This window comes from Dendrobates tinctorius, unplaced genomic scaffold (assembly GCF_039654945.1).
Source record: "Dendrobates tinctorius isolate UK_male_01 unplaced genomic scaffold, ASM3965494v1 ptg000102l, whole genome shotgun sequence".
Taxonomy (NCBI): domain Eukaryota; kingdom Metazoa; phylum Chordata; class Amphibia; order Anura; family Dendrobatidae; genus Dendrobates; species Dendrobates tinctorius.
In genome coordinates this window covers 19,808,024-19,834,531 of record NW_027361770.1, presented here as the reverse complement: position 1 = coordinate 19,834,531, position 26,508 = coordinate 19,808,024, and the positions used below count along the sequence as shown (strand labels likewise).

Genomic DNA, 26,508 nt, shown 5'->3' with positions numbered 1-26,508 from the left:
TGTGTGATGGGTATATGGGCATGGGACTATGGGATGGAGGATGTGTGATGGGTATATGGGCACTCGACTATGGGAAGGAGGATATGTATGATGGGTATATGGGCACGGGCCTATGGGATTGTGGATATGTATGATGGGTATATGGGCACGGGACTATGGGATGAAGGATAATTATAATTTGCTATAACTAACCACAGTTGGTTACTATGCCCGGGTAGTGGCGGGCTCTTCAGCTAGTATATATATATGTATATATATATATATACAGTAGCTGAAGAGCTCGGCGTTGCCTGGGCATAGTAACCAACTGTGGTTAGTTATAGCAAATTATAATGATTATATCGCACATAAAAACATTTCACATCATATATTCAACACTACAGATTTGCAACACAAATTAAACGATTACCCAAGTATCCTCTCCTGTGTGATACTTTCTGCTGAGCTGTGTATCTAATCCTATCATGTGTTACTGACTGCTCAGCCATGTATCTAATACTGTTCTGTGTGATACTGACTGCTGAGCTGTGTATCTAATCCTATCCTGTGTGATACTGACTGCTGAGCCATGTGTCTAATCCTCTCCTGTGTGATACTGACTGCTGAGCTGTGTATCTAATCCTATCCTGTGTGATACTGCTGAGCTGTGTATCTAATCCTATTCTGTGTGATACTGACTGCTGAGCTGTATATCTAATCCTATCCTGTGTGATACTGACTGCTGAGCAGTGTATCTAATCCTATCATGTGTGACACTGACTGCTGAGCCATGTGTCTAATCCTCTCCTGTGTGATACTGACTGCTGAGCTGTGTATCTAATCCTATCCTGTGTGATACTGCTGAGCTGTGTATCTAATCCTATTCTGTGTGATACCGACTGCTGAGCCGTGTATCTAACCCTATCCTGTGTGATACTGACTGATGAGCCGTGTACCTAATCCTATCACGTGTGTTACTGACTGCTCAGCCGTGTATCTAATCCTATCCTGTATGATACTGACTGCTGAGCCATGTATCTAATCCTATTCTGTGTGATACTGACTGCTGAGCCGTGTATCTAATAGACAATAACACCATAGAAATGATAAGAATAATAGGCCTCAGTTACCACAACTGTCTACAAAGAAAACTATTGCTGATAGCAACCAATCACAGCTCATTTTTCATCTTTTTAACAGCTCTTGGACAGTGTGGTGAGTTTACCTCCTTTACCCGCAGCACCTACAATTTAGCCTCTGCACGCTGGTGCTGCAGTCGTGCAAGAGGCGGTAATTGATAAGATCACAGAAGGGAAGGAGTCCCTGATCACGTGACCCCTGAAAGCTCCCCTCCTGTGACCTCATCACAGGTCCTGTAGTCGCTCCTCTCCTCATCTGTATCGTCTTCACTCTGGATATCATGTGACCCCTGACTCCTCCCCTCCTATGACCTCATCAAAGGTCCTGTGCGCATCAGCCCTTGTTTTATGCAGAACTCTGCTGTCTGTCATCCTGGATGAGGGAAGTTTATTTGTGGGGTCAGGGGGGTTTACAGGGTGGATGTAGCAGAGCCGCGAGTGTGTGAGTTGTACGGAGCAGAGCTGCACGTGTACGAGGTGTACGGAGCAGAGATGTGTACGGAGTGGAGCTGTGCGTGTGTACGAGGTGTACGGAGCAGAGATGTGTACGGAGTGGAGCTGTGTGTGTGTACGAGGTGTACGGAGCAGAGATCTGTACGGAGTGGAGCTGTGTGTGTGTACGAGGTGTACGGAGCAGAGATGTGTACGGAGTGGAGCTGTGTGTGTGTACGAGGTGTACGGAGCAGAGATGTGTACGGAGTGGAGCTGTGTGTGTACACGGAGTGGAGCCGTGTGTGAGTACGAGGTGTACGGAGCAGAGCCGCGAGTTTGTGAGGTGGACGGAGCGGAGCTGTGTGTGCGAGGTGTACGGAGCGGAGCCGCGTGTGTACGAGGTGTAAGGAGCGGAGCCGCGTGTGTACGAGGTGTACGGAGCAGAGATGTGTACAGAGCGGAGCCGTGTGTACGGAGCGGAACAGCGCGTGTGCGAGGTGTACGGAGCGGAGCAGCGGGTGTGCGAGGTGTACAGAGCAGAGCAGTGCATGTGCGAGGTGTACGGAGCAGAGCCGCACGTGTGCGAGGTGCATGGAGCAGAGTCGTACGTGTGTGTATGGAGCGGAGCCACGTGTGTATGAGGTGTATGGAGCGGAACCGCGTGTGTACGAGGTGTATGGAGCAAAGTCGCAAGTGTACAAGGTTCACGGAGTGGAGCCATTTGTGTACAAGGTTTACAGAGCGTGGCCACATGTGTACAAGGTGTACGGAGCAGAGCCCCATGTGTTCGAGGTTTACGGAGTGGAGCCATGTGTGTACTGAGTGGAGCCGTGTGTGTGCGAGGTGTACAGAATGGAGCCGTGTGTGTACGAGGCATAAAAAGCAGAACCGTGTGTGTATGATGAATGCGGAGCCATACGTGTACAAGGTGTATGGTGGGGAGCATTCATACCTCCCAGCGGGACAGTCCCGATTTTGAGAGAGATTCTGCCCGCTGCCCCGGCTGGGAGCTTACTTTTCCTGTGGACACAGGAGTACATGGCGGAGCCCCGAGGAGCACTTTAAAATTCGCATGTGACATTCCACCGGAAGTGACGTGCTAGAAGCTGACTGGAAATTAGGTAATTTCGGGAGGAGATTGTGATGGAACCATGGAGGCACTTCAGGGAATGCTTCAGATCCATCACCGTGTCCTCCCCCAACAGCGCGGACAGCAGGATCGCCTTGGACTCGGGGATGCCGGCCATGTGAGCAGATCATGATATGTCCTGCATCGGGAGGCTCAGGTGGGCACTACAGTGGGAGCCGGGCTGCTATAGTATCTTTATAGAATCTTTCTCTCTCTGTTTCTTTCCTTCTTCTTTCTTTCTTTCTCTGTTATTTCTTTCTTTCCCCTCTTTCTTTCTCTCTCTGTTCTTTATTTCTTTCTCTCTCTGTTTTCTTTTTCTCTCTGTTATTTCTTTTCCTCAGTACCAGTCAGTGTGCCCACAGTACCAGTCGAATAAGAGGGGTAGGAAACTAGGTGGCACTGGTCAATTTGAGCCTCTCATACTTTTTACTGGAGTATAATCATATGCCCTGAGCACCCCCATAAAGTGGGCCAGCGCCAGACAACAGGGTACAAACAAATCACTATTACTATCAGTCCAAGTTGACAATTATATCGGTAAAGTTTATGATGTCCCTGTGCCAAGCACTGCGGAGGATCAGAATACACTGAGGAGACCAGAACAGCGGAGTTTGGGTAGAAGAATTATATGGGGCCCATTACACTGTATGAAGTAATATATGGTGCCCATTATGCTGTATGAAGTAATATAGGGTACCCATTATACTGTATGAAGTAATATATGGTGCCCATTATACTGTATGAAGCAATATAGGGTACCCATTATACTGTATGAAGTAATATATGGTGCCCATTATACTGTATGCAGTAATATATGGTGCCCATTATGCTGTACGAAGTAATATATGGTGCCCATTATACTGTATGAAGTAATATATAGGGCCCATTATGCTATATGAAATAATATTTGTGGCCCATTATACTGTATGAAGTAATACATGGTGCCCATTATACTGTATGCAGTAATAATACTGTATGAAGTAATATATGGGGCCCAATATACTGTATGAAGTAATATATGGATCCCATTATACTGTATGAAGTAATATATGGGGCCCATTATACTGTAAGAAGTAATATATGGGGCCCATTATACTGTATGAAGTAATATATGGGGCCCATTATACTGTAAGAAGTAATATATGGGACCCATTATGCCGTATGAAATAATATTTGGGGCCCATTATACTGTATACAGTAATATATGGGGCTAATTATACTGTATGAAGTGATATATGGTGCCCATTAAGCTGTATGAAGTAATATATGGTGCCCATTATACTGTATGCAGTAATATATGGTGCCCATTATGCTGTACAAAGTAATATATGGTGCCCATTATACTGTATGAAGTAATATATGATGTCCATTATACTGTATGAAGTAATATATGGTGCCCATTATACTGTTCGAAGTAATATATGGTGCCCATTATGCTGTGTGAAGTGATATATGGGGCCCATTATGCTGTGTGAAGTGATATATGGGGCCCATTAAACTGTATGAAGTAATATATGGGGCCCATTATACTGTATGAAGTAATATATGGGGCCCATTATACTGTATGAAGTAATATATGGTGCCCTTTATACTGTATGAAGTAATATATGGTGCCCATTATGCTGTATGAAGTAATATATAGTGCCCATTATGCTGTACAAAGTAATATATGGTGCCTATTATGCTGTATGAAGTAATATATGGGGCTCATTATACTGTATGAAGTAATATATGGGGCCCATTATACTGTATGAAGTAATATATGGGGCCCATTGTGCTGTATGAAGTCATATATGGGGCCCATTATGCTGTATGCAGTAATATATGGTGTCCATTAAACTGTATGAAGTAATATATGGTGCCCATTATACTGTTCGAAGTAATATATGGTGCCCATTATGCTGTGTGAAGTAATATATGAGGCCCATTATACTGTATGAAGTAATATATAGTGCCCATTATGCTGTACAAAGTAATATATGGTGCCTATTATGCTGTATGAAGTAATATATGGGGCCCATTACACTGTATGAAGTAATATAATGCGGCCCATTATACTGTATTAAGTAATATATGGTGCCTATTATGCTGTATGAAGTCATATATGGGGCCCATTATACTGTATGAAGTAATATATGGGGCCCATTATACTGTATGAAGTCATATATGGGGCCCATTATACTGTATGAAATAATATATGGGGCCCATAACACTGTATGGAGCATTATATGGAGCCCATAATACTGTATGGACATTATGAGGGGATAGGGGATGCATTTCTGTTTGTTGTGGATCTGACCGCTGGGACCTCCATGATCCTAGGAAACGTAGCTTTGAAGAGCACCATGTAAATGCAGCTGTGGTCAGTCATACGCACTGTGGTGCCATTCACATGTGGCTATTCAAATAACTCCTTAAAGAGAGTGATGAGGGGACGACAAAGTATAGGAAAAATTCACTGATCAGGCTGAGGAGTGCTATAGTTTGTGGGCTGGTGGGATTTGTGTGGCAGGGCTGCATTTTTGTCCCAGTCCAGCTCTATGCCAGGCCTACTATTGCCATTAATGACCCTTGTTCCGGATACTTATGTGTTGTTCTTGTATGTGCGTGTGATGGCGCTGACTGTGACATTGGCGGCCGTGCCCGCTGATGCCCCTTCAGCGGCGGCGCCTGCCGCAGCATCCCTTCACCTGCACGCCCCCGTCCACTGTAGTTCTATTTTCATGTGTACTCCTTGTCACCCGGCTGTTCCGCCTCTGTCTCTGTTCCATTGCCGTCCTCCTTGCCTGCCTCTGCCTCGCCTTGTCTGTGCGTTCACCCCAGTGTCTTCCCAGTCTGTCGGCTGTGTATGAGCCTCTCTGCCTGTCTCCTTGCCTCCCTGTGTTCTCCGTCCTCTATCCGTCCGTTGTTATTCCTGCCCTTGGGATTTCCTCATCAGACTCCCTTCGCTCCCTGTACCTTCCCCTGCTGCCTCTTTTGTTCCTCCTTCCCTGCCCAGGAACCCCTGCTCTAGTTCCTAGGTTCTGTCAATCTCCCTTTGCCTTATTGTCCTTTGAGCCATCCCTCTTGGTACCGGCTGTCGTGCTTCTGTCCCCTGTGGTCCTGTCCCAAACGATCCCTCTATAGGAGTCGGTCTTCACCTGGCGTGCTCGGCCCCAGGGGCTCCAGATCCGCGATCCAGAGGGTCCACTCTCGGACGTAACCTGCTCCTAAACGTCACACTGACATACTTGTGTTTGGACACCTTTTTTTTCTATTTATCTAAATCAAAATGTCCACTATTGTACTCAGTTTTACAGGATAGATATGAAAATTTACTTTGTGTGCGGGGGTGGGGGGGGGCGTCATTTTGCTGTTCGCCACAGGCAGCGGATAGGCTAGGTTCACCCCTGTATATATATATGGGGAGAACTGGGGCCATAAAACTGTCCATGGGGGGAACTGGGGGTCTTCCTAATATTTATATGGGGGAACTAGAGCCATCCTACTATACAGCTCTGGAAAAAATTAACAGACCACTGTAAAATTTTCAGTTTGTCTGATTTTTCTATTTATAGGTATATTTTTTGAGTAAAATGTAAATTGCTCTTTTATTCTATAAACTACTGACAACATGTCTTCGAATTTCCAAGCACTAAATTTTGTATTTATTTTCAGAAAATGAGAAATGGTAAAAATAACAAAAAAATGCAGTGCTTGCAGACCTCAAATAAAGCTAAGAAAACACGTTCATAATCATTTAGAAACAACAATACTAATGTTTTAACTCAGAAAGAGTTCAGAAATCAATATTTTGTGGAATAACCATGATTTTTAATCACAGCTGGAAAACTGCTGGCCGCACCATGTCCACCCGCTCGCTGTCTGCATTGGTGGAGGAGGGGCCTCCAGCCACTTCCTCCACCAATCAGAGTGTGAAACAGCTGACACGATGACGTCATGTCATTGCGTAAGCTGTGTGCTGTGGTGCTGAGAGTCAGTGCACCGGAGACAGGGAGACAAGCAGAGCGCCAGGGAACGGGACAAAGGTGAGTATGTGGTGTTCATTTTTTTTCATGTGTATGGGATGTATGGGTGGGCATGGGGATGCTATAGGGGTGTTGAGATTTACAAGGGGATGCTATGGGAGTGTTGAGCTTTACAAGGGGAGGTTATGAGAGTGTTGAGCTTTACAAGGGGAGGCTATGGGGATGTTGAGCTTTACAAGGAGAGGCTATGGGGGTGTTGTGCTGCACAAGGGGAGGCTATAGGGGTGTCGTGCTGCACAAGGGGAGGCTATGGGGGTGTCGTGCGGCACACGGGGAGGCTATGGGGGTGTCGTGCGGCACACGGGGAGGCTATGGGGGTGTCGTGCGGCACACGGGGAGGCTATGGGGGTGTCGTGCGGCACACGGGGAGGCTATGGGGGTGTCGTGCGGCACACGGGGAGGCTATGGGGGTGTCGTGCGGCACAAGGAGAGTGTCACGACTGTGGCCGCAGACGCTGCCCAGCAGGCGCCTTCACGCCGACAGCGAGGGGGCGGGCGTCCCCCAGGGACGCAATATGGACCCTCTATACCACAGAGGGGGCCCCGGGCCTACCCGAACTAGGGAAGGGCAGCGACCGGGATTCTGTGGCAGCTGAGCATGTGGACAAGGACACGTAGGACTTGATGACACCGCACAACTTCAGGTATAAATAAAGTAAAGTTTACTTAAAGTAAAGTCACGCACATAGACAAATCCAGGACACACGAGGTCATCAGGACATACGAGGTCATCAGGACACACGAGGTCATCAGGACACACGAGGTCATCAGGACACACGAGGTCATCAGGACATCAGGACACACAAGGTCATCAGGACACACGAGGTCATCAGGACACACGAGGTCATCAGGACACACGAGGTCATCAGGATCACCCACAGGACATCAGAGTCACCGGCAGACATCAGACGGGAGTAGTTTGGTTCCGGACATCCAACACGACTTACAGGCACCACTGCAGTCATCCAGCTCCAGGCTCCAGGCAGCCGTCATCAGGTTCCAGACTGCGGTCGACAGGCTCCAGGCATCGGACCTAGGAAGGAACTCAAGTGTGATGGTGCTAACACCGCAGGATTCCTGGGCCTGCATGGAGCTTGCACCGCATGGTAGTCAGAGCACAGCATAGTAGATGCTCAGCAGGAACACCGGTTACCAGAGTCTCAGAGTCACTGGGTGCGGGGCTCCAAACACAGAGGGATTCCAGGAACATAACACAGCAGACTGTTCAGACATAGTCAGGTACGGGATAGGTATAGGATCAAGGATTCAAGCCTGGATACACCGCCTCCAGGGCAGGGCGAATTTAGACAGGGTCATGTACAGGACAGGTACAGGATCAAGGATTCAGGCCTGGATATACCGCCTCCAGGGCAGGGCGAGGGAACAGGATAAAGCAGGAATCAAGGCAGGGAATTTGGTACCATAACCGAGACAGATGAGGTCCACAGACACAAGACACACATGGCAAAGTCCAGGAGCTTTGTGAGTAGCTCTTGCCCCACCCATAGGGCAGGGTAAGTTTATAAAGGAGCTACCCCTCAGCAATTGGCTGGGGACAGCATTTGAAGTACACACACTAGCCATGATAAAAGCAGGGAAGTTGTGGCTGTGCACGCCCTAAGCACACACAGAAACCATTGCAGCACAATCAGTGCAGGAACTGCAGCTTAGAGCACCTGGCCATGGCTGCCAGCCAAGACACACGTGGAAAGTCTTGCACCAGCTGCAAATGACCTCACAACCCGCGGACAGCTTCCACAGCAGCGACCAGGGACCGCACATGCGAATGGTCAAGCAGCAGAGCAAAGACCCAACACCACATGTTCAGCTACACAGCAGAGCAGGGAACCGAGCAGGCTCCATACAGGTAAAAGCCAGCAGTATCCCAGCTCAATTAGGGGGAAAAGAGTAAGGGGTTAAAGCAAAAAACATGCATTGTCACGCAGACAACCAAATACAAACAGAACGGCGTGACAGAGAGGCTATGGGGGCCTTGTGCGACACATTGGGAGGCTGTTTAGGGCTTGTGCGGTATATGAGGAGGCTGTGTGGGCCTCATGCAGTGTATATAGGGAGGCTGTGTGGGGCCCATGCAGTGACCGTTCAAAAGTTTTGGGTCACCCAGACAATATTGTGTTTTCCATGAAAACTCATACTTTTATTAAATGAGTTGCCAAATTAATTAAAAATCTAGTCCAGACATTGACAAAGTTCAAAAAAATTTTTTTATTTGAAATAATAATTTTCTCCTTCAAACTTTGCTTTTGTCAAAGAATTCTCCCTTTGCAGCAAATCCAGCATTGCAGACCTTTGGCATTCTAGCAGTTAATTTCCTGAGGTAATCTGGAGAAATTTCACCCCATGCTTCCAGAAGCCCCTCCCACAATTTGGTTTGGCTTGATGGGCACTTTTTGCGTACCATACGGTCAAGCTGCTCCCAGAACAGCTCAATGGGGTTAAGATCTGGTGACTGCGCTAGCCACTCCAATAAAGATAGAATACCAGCTGCCTGCGTCTTCCCTAAATAGTTCTTGCATAATTTGGAGGTGTGCTTTGGGTCATTGTCCTGTTTTAGGATGAAATTGGCTCCAGTCAAGCGCTGTCCACAGGGTATGGCATGGCATTGCAAAATGGAGTGATAGCCTTCCTTATTCAAAATCCCTTTTACCTTGTAGAAATCTCCCACTTTACCAGCACCAAAGCAAACCCAGACCATCACATTACCTCCACCATGCTTGACAGATGGTGTCAGGCACTCTTCTTGTTAGGCGCCGGATTCCTGCAGCTGCACAGTGGTAATCTAGAGCCTTGAATCCAGCGGTCTCCCATTCTCCGCCGACCGCTCAGGAGTCTGCACAGCAATCTCGGCGTCCCAGACGCTCTGCTCAGACCAGCTCTGTAGGACTGGTTGTTGCTGCCACCTCTGGGTCAGCAATAGCAACGCAGGCTGTCCTGCAGCAAGTCACTCCAGAGACTAAGTCCTCTCATCGCGCTACTGGGCATGCTCATGAGACGATCTCTCATTGGAGATCGGGAGTCACATGCTCAGGTCCTTCTCCGGATCTGATTGGTCCATCTCAGAGATCTGGAAGGTTGAAAAGCGCACAGCTATAAAAGGCCCGCATGGCCGAGTGGCCACGCGCTAGTATAGACTCTAATTGCTATCTGTGTGAATGATGATGAATGCATGTGCCTGCGAATGACTCATTAAGATCCCCTCCCTCTGATATTAAGTGTGTGGATAGGGACTTAGTAATAGAGTCAGTGCCAGTCAGTGGCGCGCTACAGGCCACATTTAACATCTTACAGCACTAGCGTCCGACAGTGCGCCCCCTCTTGGGCATTGTCATGTGGCGGCTGGGTCGGTCGCCGCGCTGCAGTCAGCAGCACTTGTTGGCGTCCGCGGTAGCAACGCCACAAGCACGGTAGGTTTAGACGGACATTGACCCTGAGTCTTGGGCCTAGTCCTGTGACTGTATACCGTGTGTGCACACCGCTGAGACCTGTGAGGTCAACAGGCTCGGCATTTATGTTTATACCTTAGGCGTCTCTGTGACAGAGGTCGCCAGCGCACATCGGGGGACGTATAACCCGCGTGTGCTACACCGCCATATAGCGCGTCTGCCATTATATAGCAGCAGTTTAACACCTCTGCACGGTGGACCCCGGGCAGCGAATGCACTTTCTGTTTAATATTTAGTGCGTTCCGCTGTCCCTAACACTTCTAGCATCTTTTCAGTTGTTCTGCATCTCACAAATGTTCTTCTGTGTGATCCAAACACCTCAAACTTAGATTCGTCTGTCCATAACACTTTTGTCCAATCTTCCTCTGTCCAATGTCTGTGTTCTTTTGCCCATATTAATCTTTTCCTTTTATTAGCCTGTCTCAGATATGGCTTTTTCTTTGCCACTCTGCCCTTAAATGCCAGTATTCCGGAGTCGCCTCTTCACTATAGATATTGACACTGGCGTTTTGCGTGTACTATTTAATGAAGCTGCCAGTTGAGAACCTGTGAGGCGTCGATTTCTCAAATTACAAACTCTAATGTACTTGTCTTGTTGCTCAGTTGTGCAGCAGGTTCTCCCACTTCTCTTTCTACTCTGGTTAGAGCCTGTTTGTGCTCTCCTCTGAAGGGAGTAGTACATACCGTTGTAGGAAATCTTCAGTTTCTTGGCAATTTGTCGCATGGAATAGCCTTCATTTCTAAGAACAAGAAGAGACTGTTGAGTTTCACATGAAAGTTCTTTTTTTCAGGCCATTTTGAGAGTTTAATGGAACCAACAAATGTAATGCTCCAGAATCTCAATGAGCGCAAAGGAAAGTCAGGTTTATAGCTTCTCTAATCAGCCAATCTGTTTTAAGCTGTGCTAACATACTTGCACAAGGGTTTACAAGGGTATTCTAACCATCCATTAGCCTTCTTAGGCTGGTTTAACATTTGCGGTTGTGTCCGCAGTGTTTCTACCTCATACTTCCGTATGCATCTTGTTTTCCTATCTTTAACATTGGGGACGCAGGTACATGCGATTGGATGCTTTTTGCTGCGTTTGACGACACATGCGTCGTTTCGTCGTCTGCGGCTGGGTGCGGTAAACGCAACATGTTGCAATTTTGTAGGCGTCAGTTTGCTGCCTAGAAAAGTATGCGGTTGTTTGCGGAAGTAATGCGTCTAAACAATGCATTGCAGTCTATGCGAACACATGCATTCGCAAGCACACGCGTGTGCATTTGTGAACACGTGTTTTTCCTGAATAAACCTGTGTAGACACTAATTAGCCACCCCCCACACAAAGATAGATAAAAAAGAGGGAGTGTGCATTGGCAGTCCACAACTCCTCAGACTGCAAACAAGCAAAGAAGAAGCTCTGACCTGTGAAGACTCTCCACTTTGAACAATGTGAGTATAAAAGCCAATGTCTATATTTTCTTTTATCTCTCTTTATATGTACTAATAATTTCTGTCTCTTTTTTCTTGCAGCATTCATCAGAATGTCTTCACCTTCCTCTTCAGAGGAGCGCCCTGTCCCTGAACATGCTGCACAGGAAAGTGAAGTGAGTACTCACCTCTACAGATTGGTAAGTATTCTCTGTAACATCTACACATGTGGCAAAATTTTTTTTTCTTTTTCAGAACAGTTCTTCAACTGCAGCAGAGGCCAAACAGGGGCAGCAAGGACAAGTTCGGGTGGCTAGGCGGCATGTAAGTATACCTGACTATTTGTGCTCTGTTTATTGTATCCTGACTGTACTATTCTTGCCTGTTCATTTCTTCACTTTGCTTCTTTCTATCTCTTTTTGGTCTTGACTACTGTTGTTCTTTTTTTTTCTTGACTTTACTTATTCTTGCCTGTTTTCTGTCTCTGTAGTTTTCTTTCTTTTCCTTTTTTTAATCTCTCCAACATTAATGTTTTTCTTTCTTTTCTAGGTTTCAGAACGGGATGAAGACCTCATTGATAATGACATTCTCATATCCCTGATCCATGAGTGAGTCCCGTTGTGGGACACCCGGGTTCCGCAGCACTCGGACTACGTGTGGATCCGGCGACTATGGAATGAGGTGGCCCAAGCGATGATGGATGGGACAATGCCCCGGATCGGGTCCGCAAGGCATTTCGAAAGCATTAAATGCTGTGTGATGCAGAACTGACCTTGGCCGGGATCACACAACTGTGTGTGATGCGAGAAACTCCTGAGAGTTTCTCTCATCACACACACTTGTGTGATCCCGGCCAAAAGTGCAGTGGCTAAATTTTTTTTTTACAGTGCTTAAAGTCAAAACACGTTGGCGTTCGATGAAGGATCGCTTCAACAAGGACCTTCATCAGGAGCCCCGGGTTCCCAGAGGTTCTGGAGCAAGGATCAGAAACTACAGTCATGGCCAATAGTTTTGAGAATGACACAAATATTATATTTTCACATGATCTGCTGCCCTCTGGTTTTTATGTGTGTTTGTCAAATGTTTTTATCACATACAGAAATATAATTGCAATCATATTATGAGTAACAAAAGGTTATATTGACAGAATGAGTTAATGCAGCAAGTCAATATTTGCATTGTTGACCCTTCTTCTTCAGGACCTCTGCAATTCTCCCTGGCATGCTCTCAATCAACTTCTGGATCAAATCCTGACTGATAGCAGTCCATTCTTGCAAAATCAATGCTTTTATTTTGTCTGAATTTGAAGGTTTTTGTTTGCCCACCTGTCTCTTGATGATTGACCACAAGTTCTCAATGGGATTAAGATCTGGGGAGTTTCCAGGCCATGGTCCCAAAATCTCTGTTTTGTTCCCTGAGCGATTTAGTTATCACCTTTGCTTTATGGCAAGGTGCTCCATCATGTTGAAAAAGGCATTGTTGATCGCCAACTTGCTCTTGGACGGTTGGGAGAAGTTGCTCTCGGAGGACATTCTGGTACCATTCTTTTTTCATGGCTGTGTTTTTAGGCAAGACTGAGAGAGAGCCCATTCCCTTGGCTGAGAAGCAACCCCACACATGAATGGTTTCAGGATGCTTGACAGTTGGCATGAGACAAGACTGGTGGTAGCGCTCACCTCGTCTTCTCCGAATAAGCCGTTTTCCAGATGTCCCAAACAATCGAAAAGGGGGATTCATCAGAGAAAATGACTTTACCCCAGTCCAAAACAGTCCACTCCCTGTACCTCCTGCAGAATATCAGTCTGTCCATGATGTTTTTTCTGGAGAGAAGTGGCTTCTTTGCTGCCCTCCTTGAGACCAGGCCTTGCCCAAGAGTCTCCACCTCACAGTGCGTGCAGATGCACTCACACCTGCCTGCTGCCATTCCTGAGCAAGCTCTGCACTGCTGGTAGCCCAATCCCGCAGCTCAAACACTTTTAAGAGACGGTCCTGGCGCTTGCTGGTCTTTCTTGGGTGCCCTGGAGCCTTTTTGGCAACAAGGGAATCTCTCTCCTTGAAGTTCTTGATGATGCGATAGATTGTTGACTGAGGTGCAGTCTTTCTAGCTGCGATACTCTTCCCTGTTAGGCCATTTTTGTGCAGTGCAATGATGACTGCACGTGTTTCTTTAGAGATAACCATGGTTAACAGAAGAGAAACAATGATGCCAAGCACCAGCCTCCTTTTAAAGTGTCCAGTGGTGTCATTCTTACTTAATCATGACAGATTGATCTCCAGCCCTGTCCTCATCAACACCCACACCTGTGTCAATGGAGCAATCACTGAAACGATGTTAGCTGGTCCTTTTAAGGCAGGGCTGCAATGATGTTGAAATGTGTTTTGGGGGATAAAGTTCATTTTCTAGGCAAATATTGACTTTGCAAGTAAATGATGTTAAGTTGATCACTCTTTATAACATTCTGGAGTATATGCAAATTGCCATTAGAAAAAATGAAGCAGTAGACTTTGTAAAAATTAATATTCGTGTCATTCTCAAAACTTTTGGCCATGACTGTATAAATACCACTGCATGCTGGCATTTTTGAGACTGGTCCTTGCCCAGAGAACGTAAGTATTTTTGTGGTCTGTTGGATTGTGTTGCACTGCCTAATCTGTATTTTTCTATTCCACAGGAATTGGCGCTTTTACTATTGTAAATGTTTGGTACTATTGTTTTTTCTTTCTTTTCACAGCACCTAGTGCTGCACCCTTGAGCCTGGTTCCGGAGCGGTCCTTCATTGAACAGCCACGGACCCGTCCCAGCTATCCACCATCAAAGCAGCAAGTGGGCCAGCAACACAGACTGGAGAACAGGAAGCTGGTCCATCAGGTGTTGCCCTGTCCCAGGCCTCTGCCATTTCTTTTTCAGCGTACAGCGCCGAACTGGAGTACCTGGGGCCCACCAGGAGAACTCAATCTTGGGGCCCACCAGCCCCATGCAGTTACCGTACTGTATATAAAAATAACATAAGTCCACAAATCTTTCAAAATTAATTAACTTTATTAACTAATAAATAACCAATAAAATGAATAAATAACAAACTATAGAAACACTCTGGCAAAAGAGGACACACTGGTGTCTTATTCACATCAGTGTGGGATAAAGTGCCATAACAGAACAATAAATACTTTCAAGGTACATTCTCTTAAAGTATAAGTGCCACAAATTGAACCTGCATCTATCTAGTATCCCAGCAGCCAGCATCATTGTAGCAGTACCAAACTTGCCCCACTCGGAAAACTTAATGAATTCTATAGGCATTTTGGAAGTTTGTATTGCACGTTTTCCTCTCATCTATAATACAATACCATTCAATTTTTATGGGTTCACACTACCATTTTTAGCAGGTTTTATCGGCATCTGCTAAAAACGTAGAATCTTTTCCAGAAGCGCATAAGCGCTAAAGAGCTCTTTAGCGCTTATGCGCTTCTGGAAAACATTCTAAGTTTTAAGCGGATGCCGATAAAACCTGCTAAAAATGGTAGCGTGAACCCAGTCGTATATTGAAAGGACCTATAACAACAAATAAACACACAACGGTCATGCAGCAGCAAAATTACAAAAGTTTTTTTTTCAGAACAGAAGATGACATTGCATATGTATTAATAATGTCATCATAGTCTAAGTTCCTTGAAATGTCATACTCAATGTTCAACAGAAGGAGTGACTCTAAAAGCTCCTGTCCAATCGAAGACCTCAGACGATTTTTTACAATCTTCAGCTTTGAAAACACTCTTTCACATGAAACCTGGGTGCAAGCTAATGTAAGAAGTGTCTTGTAAACGGCAAAAAGGTTTGTGTAAGCAGCAGAATGTAAATTGTAGTCATATAAAAGTCTGTAGCAGCAGGAAAGACAGTTTTCACAAGCTAACTTTTTGGTATCAATGATCTCCTCTTCATCATCCTCTATTTCATGTGTGATTTCATCCATAGGAGGGCATGGATTTTTGAGAGCAGAATAGTTTTCTTTAAAACTAACTAGCTCAACTTTAAGTTGAATAACATCAACTTCAGCCAGTGTAGCTACAGTCTGCAAAGCCTCTGATGGAATGTCAGTATAGCTAATACGGTCAAACTGTCTGGGGTCAAAGTACGCTAGATCTTGAATCAGGTTTTTGTTTTTTGAGAATTTGTTTTCAATGCTCATTGTTGCCTGGTCAATGACAACATAAAAAACATGATGCTGAAAGCTTTTCAGGGGGTCAGAAGAAGGCTCATCCTTTGCTAACTCACCAGGCATAATTTTTTTTCTACCTATTCTTTTCTGGGGTAAGGCTTTTTCAATAATAACATTGATTGACTGTTCGTCAAGTGTAGAATCTACATTTTCCATAAACGAATTGACTGTTTTAATAAGGTCAGAGAAGGAATCCCTGAGCCTAAAGATCTGAATTCTGGCACTTTCGATCATGCGCCATGCCTGTAAAACATCCAGTCCACGAGTTTGGAGGTAATCAGAAATCGGATTAGCAATTTCAAAAATTTGCATAAACAAAAATGCAACAAGCAAGGTTTCATACTTTGTCCAGCAGTGAAGTAGATTAGTTGCCTCAGTTATTGCTTTGTCATCAAAAGTTGGGCAAGTTGAAATGTAATGCAAGCAGTACAATAATGTGCTGTACAGTTGCCTCAATTGGTCATGGTAGGATCCAAAAATGATATGCAAAGCCCTTGGTTTGCTCCACCAGCGAGTGTCAGCAATTTTCTTAAGTCTAGCCAATTTGTCATGACCTTCAGTCTGTGATCTAACATGTTGAGTCCATACACCAGATCTTTTATAGGATTCTGAGAAAAAGACAGCTGTCTTCTCTAAAAGGCCAAAGAATGATTTTACCTGATAGGCAGATTTTGTAGCATCAACAATGACCAGGTTAAGTATATGCGCATAACACTAAGTAAACACAGAGTTGCATGACATGGTCTTTATGTGGGCCTGTACACCATTGTAGCATCCACTCATATTAGCAGCTCCATCAAAAGAACAACCAACAATATTGGTAACACTCAAAGAAAACGTATCTAATTGTTCTTTCATTCCTGAGAAAAGATCTTGCCCAGTTGTGCTACTGACATTAATTAGAGAAAAGAGTCTTTCATGTACCGTCCTGTCCTTCACATAACGCAAAATTATGCTGCACTGTTCTTGAACAGAAACATCTTGTGTGCTGTCCATTTCCACACTGAACTTAACAGCATTTTTCACATTGAGACTTATTTGGTCTTTCACCATTTTTCCCATTATTACAATTAGACGGTTGACTGAAGTCTTACTTAAAAATGTCACCAAACCACCACGTCCTTTGCTATGTGGGTGTGCTTTTTTTGTTTCTCACTAATTGCCACAACGTCATCTACATGTTTTTTCAGTATACTATCACACTTGCTAATAAGCAGTGCTATCTCTAGAAAATTTCCATGATTTAGATCAGGATTTAGCAAAGAATGAGCAGCTTCTTCCTTTCCTCTGTACGCAAGGTTTAGTTTGGCTATGCAGAGTATAATGTCAACTGTTCTATTTTGTTGTATTTTTTCTTTGTTTTTATTGACTAAATTTATATTGATCATTGTTTCAATGTCTTTTTTTTTTTCAGCAGACAAATAGGCTGTTGCAGATGACTGATGTAGGATCGATTCCTCATGTTCCTTTATGCGATCATACACATGTGTTTTATCAACTACCCAGCCATTAATAAAATGGCTTCTTCTGTTGCTACAAAATGCCATGCAAGTAGAGCAAAATAACTTTTGACTTTGTGCACAGTAAGAAAGCCATTTTCTTTGAATGGCACTACCGCCTGGTACAGCTCTGAAGTAAACTTTGTGTGCATGGAATGGCAATGTATGGGTTGCATCGGATGATGGTTGAATTGGATGTTTATTCATAAAGTGCAGCTTTGCAGTTAAACTGCTCATCTGATCTGGTGCTCTAAAAGCAATGCAAGTGTCAGACAATGAAGACACATCTGAGGATATGACATCATAGGCTGAAGCAGAACTCTCTGAATCGGAGTCACTTATTGGCTCACAAGTTTCATCTGTGCAATACTGTTTAACTGTATGTGATGTGTAAGGTTCTTTTGCATCACATATTGCATCTACAGTAGTAGCTTCATCTGGCAATACCTCAGGTTGACTAGTAGCAACGTCCGAGGTTGAGGCTGTTTGCTGCACAAATGTTTCACTGGCAACACCTCTTGGTTGCCATAACCTCTGCTGTCATGGTGCTAAACTGGCTTTGGCTAGCCCCTTTCTTGATGTCTCCTGTCTCTTTATTGCACCAGATTTATATATTTTTTTTTTTGCCACCCTCTTCTTCTGCCTTGTCTTTTGAATCAGAATTTCTTTTAGAAGACATTGCGCTGTCTTCTTCCTATTGACGAAAAGGTAATGTAAGTTATAACTAATTAGTGGATTCTCACGAATAAAATCAGTTTCCCACCACGGCAGGATCAGGTCCGGGGCTGTCCGATGTCAACCTGACACCTCGGACCCGATTTTCACACAATACAGACCTATGGTGCCAGACAGGACTGGATGGCAGTTATTTGCCATCCGGTTTTGTCCCTGTCCGGCATCATCAGGCTGCAAACGATTTTTGCCCCGGACACAAAAATGGAGCTTGCAGCATTTTTGTGTCTGGGCCGAAAAATTAAAGCAAACTGGACCCTGCCATATTCTTACGGGTCGACAGCGATCCGGCGCCCCTCAACATGGGATTCTATGGGGCAACCGATCTGACAGAGAATCTGTCATGTTCCCAGACTCCGGCTGCTGCAGTTCAGCGTGAGCTCTGCTGAACTTTAGCACTGGGGAGCTGTCTCATGTGAAGAGGTTTAGCACCATTTCAGCAGGGGACAGCTTCCTCAGCTGCGTTCTGTAGAATCCGGCTACAAACAGGACTGGGGGGCATAATAACCCTCTGGTTCTATTTGTCTGGAGCTGTCAGGCTCTGTCCAGTGCCTCCTGCAAAGCACCGGACACAGCCTTACAGGGCAAAAAACGTGGTATGAAACCGGCCTAAGTACAATCTTAGCATACGAGCCTATGCACTTGTACTTCATAAAGCCATGTCAAACTTATATTGTAGCATATAGAATCAGTATGGATACACAATATTCAGCCAAACATACTCCAGCTGCCACAAAATAGAGACTTTGCATTTGCTTCTAAAAAAGAATACTATATCAATAGGGAGAACTGTCAGCTTACATGTATGGTGTGTGAGGGGCCCCGCTGTATGCCACTGCTGGGGCCCGCTGTATGCCACTGCTGGGGCCCAATGTATGCCACTGCTGGGGCCCGATGTTGCTGGGGCCCGCTGTATGCCACTGCTGGGGCCCGATGTATGCCAATGCTGGGGCCCGATGTTGCTGGGGCCCGATGTATGCCACTGCTGGGGCCCGCTGTATGCCACTGCTGGGGCCCGCTGCATGACACTGCTGGGGCCTGCTCATGGGCCCCCTCAGTCACCACTGCACTACAGGCCCCCAGCCAGCAGGACAGAAGGAATGTGGGGGCTGGAGCACTGTCTGGGACCCTGACCCTGGTCCCAGGCTGGTGAGGTGACTGAGGAGCCCATCATTTATGGCACTGGCAGAACAGATCATGGGCCCCCTCAGTCACCCACCACACTCAGAGTCACCACCAGCACCAACACCCTCCCCCAATCCCCCCCTGCTCACCCTTCACCCGGCCCCCCGCCTTCCATACTCATCAATCATGCTGCCATGGTTTTTCTCCTTCAGGCAGCCGGGTTCTTCCTCCGCAGTGCGACACAGCGAGTGCCGGCAGCCGCGGCACAGGAAGCAGGAAGCAGACAGTCATGACTCATCGCCGCCGAAACTGTCTCCTGTGCGCATGTGCCGGGCAAGGCAGTGTCGCGCTGCGCAGAGGAGACTCAGAGCTCCCGGCAGCAGCAGCAGCACTGTGTGGAAGCCGCTGCAAAGAGGGGGAACAGAACATGATCACATTCCCTGTGTGCTGTGTCACTGACTCACTGATCATATCGGCAGTGCGCCGATATGAGACAGTGTGTACTGTCATTACCGGACGGGGGCCCCAGGGGGGGGTAGGGGGTGGGGCTTCGGGGGCGTGGCCAACAATGGTCGGGGCCCACCGGGGATTTCCCCGATCTACCTGTGGGCCAGTCCGCCCCTGTCAGTGTATCCCTGCCAGCGGCAGAAGGCCTCGGACAGGACAGTCATGCCCGAGTTTTTGCACTTGAGCTCGATCTTTCTGAATGGACTCAAGGCGATGGGAGACAGATTGGATAATGGCTTCAACCTTATGAAGACACTTATCCAGGATGTCAACCAAAGCCTTGACCAAGTGTAAGCCAACCTCCAGAGGCCAGCACATCACTTTTTCAATCAAATTGCACAGGGCATGTCGGAACACCTTATTCCTGATTTCCAGCTGAATGTCATGCAGGCCTGAAATGCTGCTTATGTGCAGGCTATGCAGCAGATATTTTCAGCAGTCAGTGGTGGCATTTCCACCTGTGCCATCACTGACATGCTTGACCTCAATGCCGAGCTCTGCTGCATACCACTGCACGGCCACCACCATTCCAAGCCCTGCCGAACACCACTACAGCGCCACCACCATGCCGAGTGCTGTTGGACAGCCCACTGCCACGATCCATGCCAAGTGCTGCTCCTGCTTGGACATCCTCCACCGCCACCAGCATGCAGCAACAGTACCCGGACCCTGGCAGGACATCCTCCACCACCACCAGTGTGCAGCAGCAGCACCCGGACCCTGCCACGACCTTCACCACCACCATGCATCAGCAGCACCCGGACCTTGACAGGCTGGCCCTCAGCACCATGTCACAGCAGCAGCAGCACCCAGACCCTCCAGGCCATCCACCAGGCCGCGGCCGCATGAAGACAACACACCCAGGCTCCCCAGAAACCAGCGCAGATCCCAACAAAAGAGGGAAAAAAAACCAAGGACTCTCACACTCCCTCCCCCCTCACCTCCCAATGTGTCTGTGATGTCAGGTTTGTCTCTCCCTACCAGTGTGTCTCTCCTGTCCCATGTCTCCAGTACCATCCATGACCTCGCTGACCCCACTAGTTTGATCGCCCCTTCTCCTGCAACCCCTGCATTGTCTTTACCCAGCCAGGCGTCCCAACTCAATGAGCCCCCGGTTACGTCACTCTACCCCCAGCTGTCACAGTTAATTTTTTATATAGTAAATACATTTATTGTTTTTTTGCCCCTGTTTGGTTATTTGTGTATTTAGCTGCCGACAACACACACCGTGTGCTGTAAAAACACTGCTCCGTACACTTTAAGTATTTGACATCACATAGTTCTAGGAGTGACACAGCTTGAAAACTGCATCTTTGCTTCTTGTGTCTGTGGCGCTATGAGTTGTCAAAAACTAATATCACTTTGTATTTTCTCCAGCATCTCTTCAGTCTGCTTAATGTATGTGACCCACACTGAAGAGATAATGGAGGTCACTGAAGAGATAATGGAGGTAATACAAGGCATACTGTATCTATACTCACCTGGCCAGCTGTCAGAAATAGTGAATTCAGAATGCACAAAACCCAGCATCCTGAACTCACTATTTCTGCAAAATTGCATGGTAAGTATAGATATGCCTTGTATTACCTCCATTGTCTTTTCAGTCTATGTAATCTATTTAAAACAGACTGAAGAGACGATGGAGGTAATACAAGGCATATCTACACTCACCTGAACAGGTGTCAGAAATAGTGAATTCATGATGCTGGGTTTTTAAGCATCATGAACTCACTATTTCTGACACATGGCCTTGTGAATATATAAATTGTCACCAGTCTACGTCTATTTAAAAGAATGAAGAGACGATGGCGGTCATACAAGGCATATCTATACTCACCAGGCCATGTGTCAGAAATAGTGAGTTCATGATGCACAAAAACCCAGCATCATGAATTCACTATTTCTGATACCTGTTCAGGTGAGTATAAATATGCCTTGTATTATGCCTCCATCATCTCTTCAGTCTGCGTACAATAGATACTGCAGAAGAGATGCAGGATGTAATGACGTCAACTATACCATTCACATAATAAGTGGGTTTTGAGATTAAACACATAGGAGACTCGGTACAGGTATAAAAATTTTTTATTTATTAACAACAAACATTAGGAACATTTTAAACATGACTGGTACATACCCAAACCCAACAGAACATTTTACACCATATCATCTTGCCATTCCACATGTCTGATTTCAGAAACAAAGTATGCAGCAAATTGGTTCCTCATGTGTGCAACTTCAACTGTTGACCGAAGAGGGTGATGCTGGTAATCTGGCAATGGGTTTGCTACTGGTTCATCCAGTTCAATGTTTGGTCGCTCCTTAGACATTATGTAATTGTGGATAACCACACAGGCTTTGACCACCTCATCAACTGTCTCCATTTTTAGATTAATGGCTGTCCCAAGAATGCGCCATTTTGAGACAAGAATCCCAAAGGAACACTCAACTGTTCTTCGGGCCCTGCTCAGTCTGTAGTTAAAAATCCTTTTAGTGTGGTTCAACTCCCGACTGGAATATGACTTCAGTAGCTTTTCACACATCTGAAAGGCCTCATCCCCAACCATAACAAACGGCATCGGTGGGCTTTGAGCATTGGGGAGAGGTCGTGGCAGGGGTAAATTAAATTTTTTTCCATACAAGCGTCTGCCCATATCAGAATTTCCAATGTCCACTGCGATAAAGTGACAGTCTGCAACTGCTCTGGCCATGAGCACTACAGAAAAATATTTTTTGTAGTTAAAGTACTCCGATCTGGTTTTGGCGGGTTTGGTGCTTTCCATCCACTGCTCCCAAACAGTTGGGGAAATTACACACTCGCCAGAATTTGACGGCAATTTCCATCCACATTTCCGCGGTGGGTAGGGGGATAAATTCATCCCGGAGAACGTTCCACAAAGCCCAGCAGATGTCCGCAACAATTCCAGAGAGGGTGGAAATTCCTAGCCGGTACTGAAAATGGAGCGATGAAAGTGTCTCTCTGGTAGCCGGGAATCTGCCAAACAGAGAAAGAAAAAATTAAGAAGCTAAACAGATAACGTTGAAAAAAATTTATACAAAGCAGAACAATAATAATTATGACAGGCGTTTGTTTAGAATTATTACGTACCTTAATGTGACCATGAGACGTTCTTCTGCAGGAATTGCTCTAGCTGGGTGTCCTGTCTCCGGATGGCTCCTTGGACACGACCAAGCAAATCCCGGAAGGTCTCTTGAGACATTCTGGTATATTCCGGAAATTTTGCCGGGGTGGCATTGAGCTTGCTGTATAGGGTGTGGTAGGCTCCACCGCTCTCCTGGACTTCAATAACGGGGTGTCTCCAATAACGCCGACGCCGTCTTCTCCGTCTTTCTCTATTTCTTTGTTGCTCACGAGCAAACGCATAGGCAAGAAACAGCTTTATACTTAAATCCAGGTTGAAATAAAAGCTCTCCATGCCAAGATCCATCATGACACAGGATACAGGAGCAAAATCTGAAGATTTCAGCTGTCAAAGGGTATGTATAAATTTTCCTTAAGACACGCCCATTGTTGTCCCATTGGTGGTGTCTGTTTATCTAGTTTTTTCTCCTGTAAAATTTTCCACCATGCGCAAAAAAACTGCAAATGCATGCAAAAGCAGGCAAACGCGTTTTTTTGACCACATGCGTAAGCTATGCGTCTGAAAACCGCAGCGTTTGCATGCATTTGCATGTGATTTTTCATGCATTTGAGGTTGCGGAAGATACGCTGCGAATTCAACCGCAAATGTGAAACTAGCCTTACACAGTTAGCAAACACAAAGTACCATAAGAACACTGGAGTGATGGTTGTTGGAAATGGGCCTCTATATACCAATGAAGATATTGCATTACAAACCAGACGTTTGCAGCTAGAATATAGTCATTTACGACATTAACAATGTATTGAGTGTATTTCTGAATCATCTAATGTTAGTTTCATTGGAAAAAACTGTGCTTTTCTTTCAAAAATAAGGAAATTCCTAAGTGACCCTAAATTTTTGAACGGTAGTGTATATAGGGAGGCTGTGTGGGGCTCATGCAGTGTGTATAATATATAGAGGGAGGCTGTGTGGACTCATGCAGTATGTATAGGGAGGCTGTGTGGGGCTCATGTAGAATATATTGAGAAGCTGTGTGGGGCTTATGCAGTATATATATATAGGGAGGCTGTGTGGGGCTCATGCAGTGTATAAAGGGAGGCTGTGTGGGGCTCATGCAGTGTATATAGGGAGGCTGTGTGGGGCTCATGCAGTGTGTATAATATATAGAGGGAGGCTGTGTGGACTCATGCAGTATGTATAGGGAGGCTGTGTGGGGCTCATGTAGAATATATTGAGAAGCTGTGTGGGACTTATGCAGTATATATATATAGGGAGGCTGTGTGGGGCTCATGCAGTGTATAAAGGGAGGCTGTGTGGGGCTCATGCAGCATATATAGAGAAGCTGTGTGGGGCTCATGCAGCATATATAGAGAAGCTGTGTGGGGCTCATGCAGTGTATATAGGGAGGCTGTGTGGGGCTCATGCAGTGTATATAGGGTGCTGTGTGGGGCTCATGCAGCGTATTTAGGGAGGTTGTATGGGGGCTCTTACAGTATGTAAGGGTGGCTCATACAATATACAGAAGGGGCTGTACTTGGGTTCAAACGATATTTAGAGGATGTCAGCATACTTAATTCTGCTCACTATTAAGTGATACAATTAATAATATAATTATCAATAATATAATTATATTATATTGATATTAATATTGAGTAGAATTAATTTTGGCATATTGGTTCGGTCCTCGACAACAGTCACGGTCCCTCATGTGGCCTCTCAGGAAAATTAATTGCCCACCCCTGCCTTAGCAGAAGGAATCAACTGTTTTTCCAGGATAAACTTGAATGCGGCTTGATTCATACATGCTTCGCAAAGATTAACCTGCCCAATTCCAGCCTTTGTGAGCATCCCCAGATCATCACCAATCCTCCAACAAATTTCACAGCGGGTGCAAAACACTGTGGCTTGTACGCCTCTCCAGGTCTCTGTCTAACCATTAGATGACCAGGTATTGGGCAAAGCTGAAAATTAGACTCATTAGAGAGGATTACCTTACTCCAGTCCTCTATGGTCCTATCCTAATGGTCTTTGGCAAACTTCAGCCTGGCTATCCTTTGCTTCTCATTGAGGAAAGGATTTTTTCTAGCTTTATATGACTTTAGCACTGCCTCTAGGAGCCTGTTATGAACTGTTCTTATCGTGCACTTCACCCCAGCTGCCATTTGCCATTCCTTTTGTAGGTCACTTGATATCATCCTGCGGTTGCTGAGTGACATTCGAATAAGATGACGGTCATCCTGGTCAGTGGAAAGATGTTTTCGCCCTCTGCCAGTCTGTAGCTTTGTTGTCCTCAATGTTTGCTGCTTGACCTTGTTGTAATTGACTGCCGTCTTAGAAATTTTAAGGATGGAGGCAACATGACGTTCACTGTATCCCAGTAAAGCCAGAATTGAGCCCTTTTTTCGTCACTCAAGACTTTTCAACTCCTTTGGCATGGTTAAAAGTTATTTTTTCATTCCTTTTACTTTTGGGATCTTACTAGCACTTGTTTTGCCATCCAGCTTGTCCTATTGCAAGAGGATTGTGAACACAACAGCAGGGTTTTTTATACTTTTCTTCGTCAAATAAGATTTAGTTCAGGTGATCATCATCAGAAGCACATTAAGTAGAATGAGGTATACTCTGGTTGACATTGAACTGACACTGGAATGGAATGGCTGTCAGATATGTAGAGAAGCTGATTTTTATAAAACAGTGCAGTGGTCGCTTAATTTTTGCCAGAGCTGTATATACCTGGATGGGGGATATATATAGCAGGATAGGGTAAAGGCAGAGACATAGCTAGGGGATAAGCTAAGGGGGCCAAACATCTGAGTGGGCCCCTAACTCCTGATTACAACTATGGTGGCACAATTTTATTGTAAGTATAGGAGAACCTCAGAAGATGATCCTGCTGTAACTAGAAAGCATCACAATGACCAACACTGATATTTCCGCCATATTGTGACAATATAGTGGTAGATAGTAACATAGTAACATAGTTATTAAGGTTGAAGGAAGACTTTAAGTCCATCTAGTTCAACCCATATCCTATCCTAACTTGCCCTAGCATGTTGATCCAGTGGAAGGCAAAAAAACCCCATGTGGCAAACAGTAAGCTTCACATTGGGGAAAAAAATTCCTTCCCGACTCCACATACGGCAAGTAGACTAGCTCCCTGGATCAACGCAATATTAAAGAAACTAGTGTTTATAACCTGTAATATTATTGTTTTCAAGAAGGCATCCAGTCCCTTCTTAAATTTTAGTAGGGAATCACTCATTACAATATCATATGGCAGAGAGTTCCATAGTCTCACTGTTCTTACAGTAAAGAATCCGTGTCTGTGATTATGCTTAAACCTTCTTTCCTCCAGACGTAGAGGATGCCCCCTTGTCCCCGTCAAAGGTCTAAGAGTATGAAGATCGTTAGAAAGGTCTTTGTACTGTCCCTGCATATATTTATACATTGTAATAAGATCACCCCTAAGCCTTCGATTTTCCAAACTAAATAACCCCAAGTGTAATAACCTATCTTGGTATTGCAGACCCCCCAGTTCCCTAATAACCTTGATCGCTCTTCTCTGGACCCGCTCCAGTTCAGCTATGTCTTTCTTATACACCAGAGACCAGAACTGTACGCAGTATTCTAAGTGAGGTCGCACTAGTGACTTATATAGAGGTAAAATTATGTTCTCCTCATGAGCATCTATGCCTCTTTTAATGCATCCCATTATGTTATTTGCCTTTGCAGCAGCTGCC

General features: G+C 45.5%; 1 long non-coding RNA gene across 2 annotated transcripts in view; it reads left to right on the top strand.

Annotated features, from left to right (window-relative positions):
* Nucleotides 1-8,307: 8,307 nt before the first annotated feature.
* The window catches only part of LOC141099815 (uncharacterized), a 57,026-nt gene continuing 38,825 nt past the window's right edge, over nucleotides 8,308-26,508 (top strand). For both annotated transcript variants that reach the window (XR_012234530.1, XR_012234531.1), the window contains exon 1: nucleotides 8,308-8,574. This is a non-coding gene — a long non-coding RNA (uncharacterized lncRNA). The remainder of the gene's footprint in view (nucleotides 8,575-26,508) is intronic.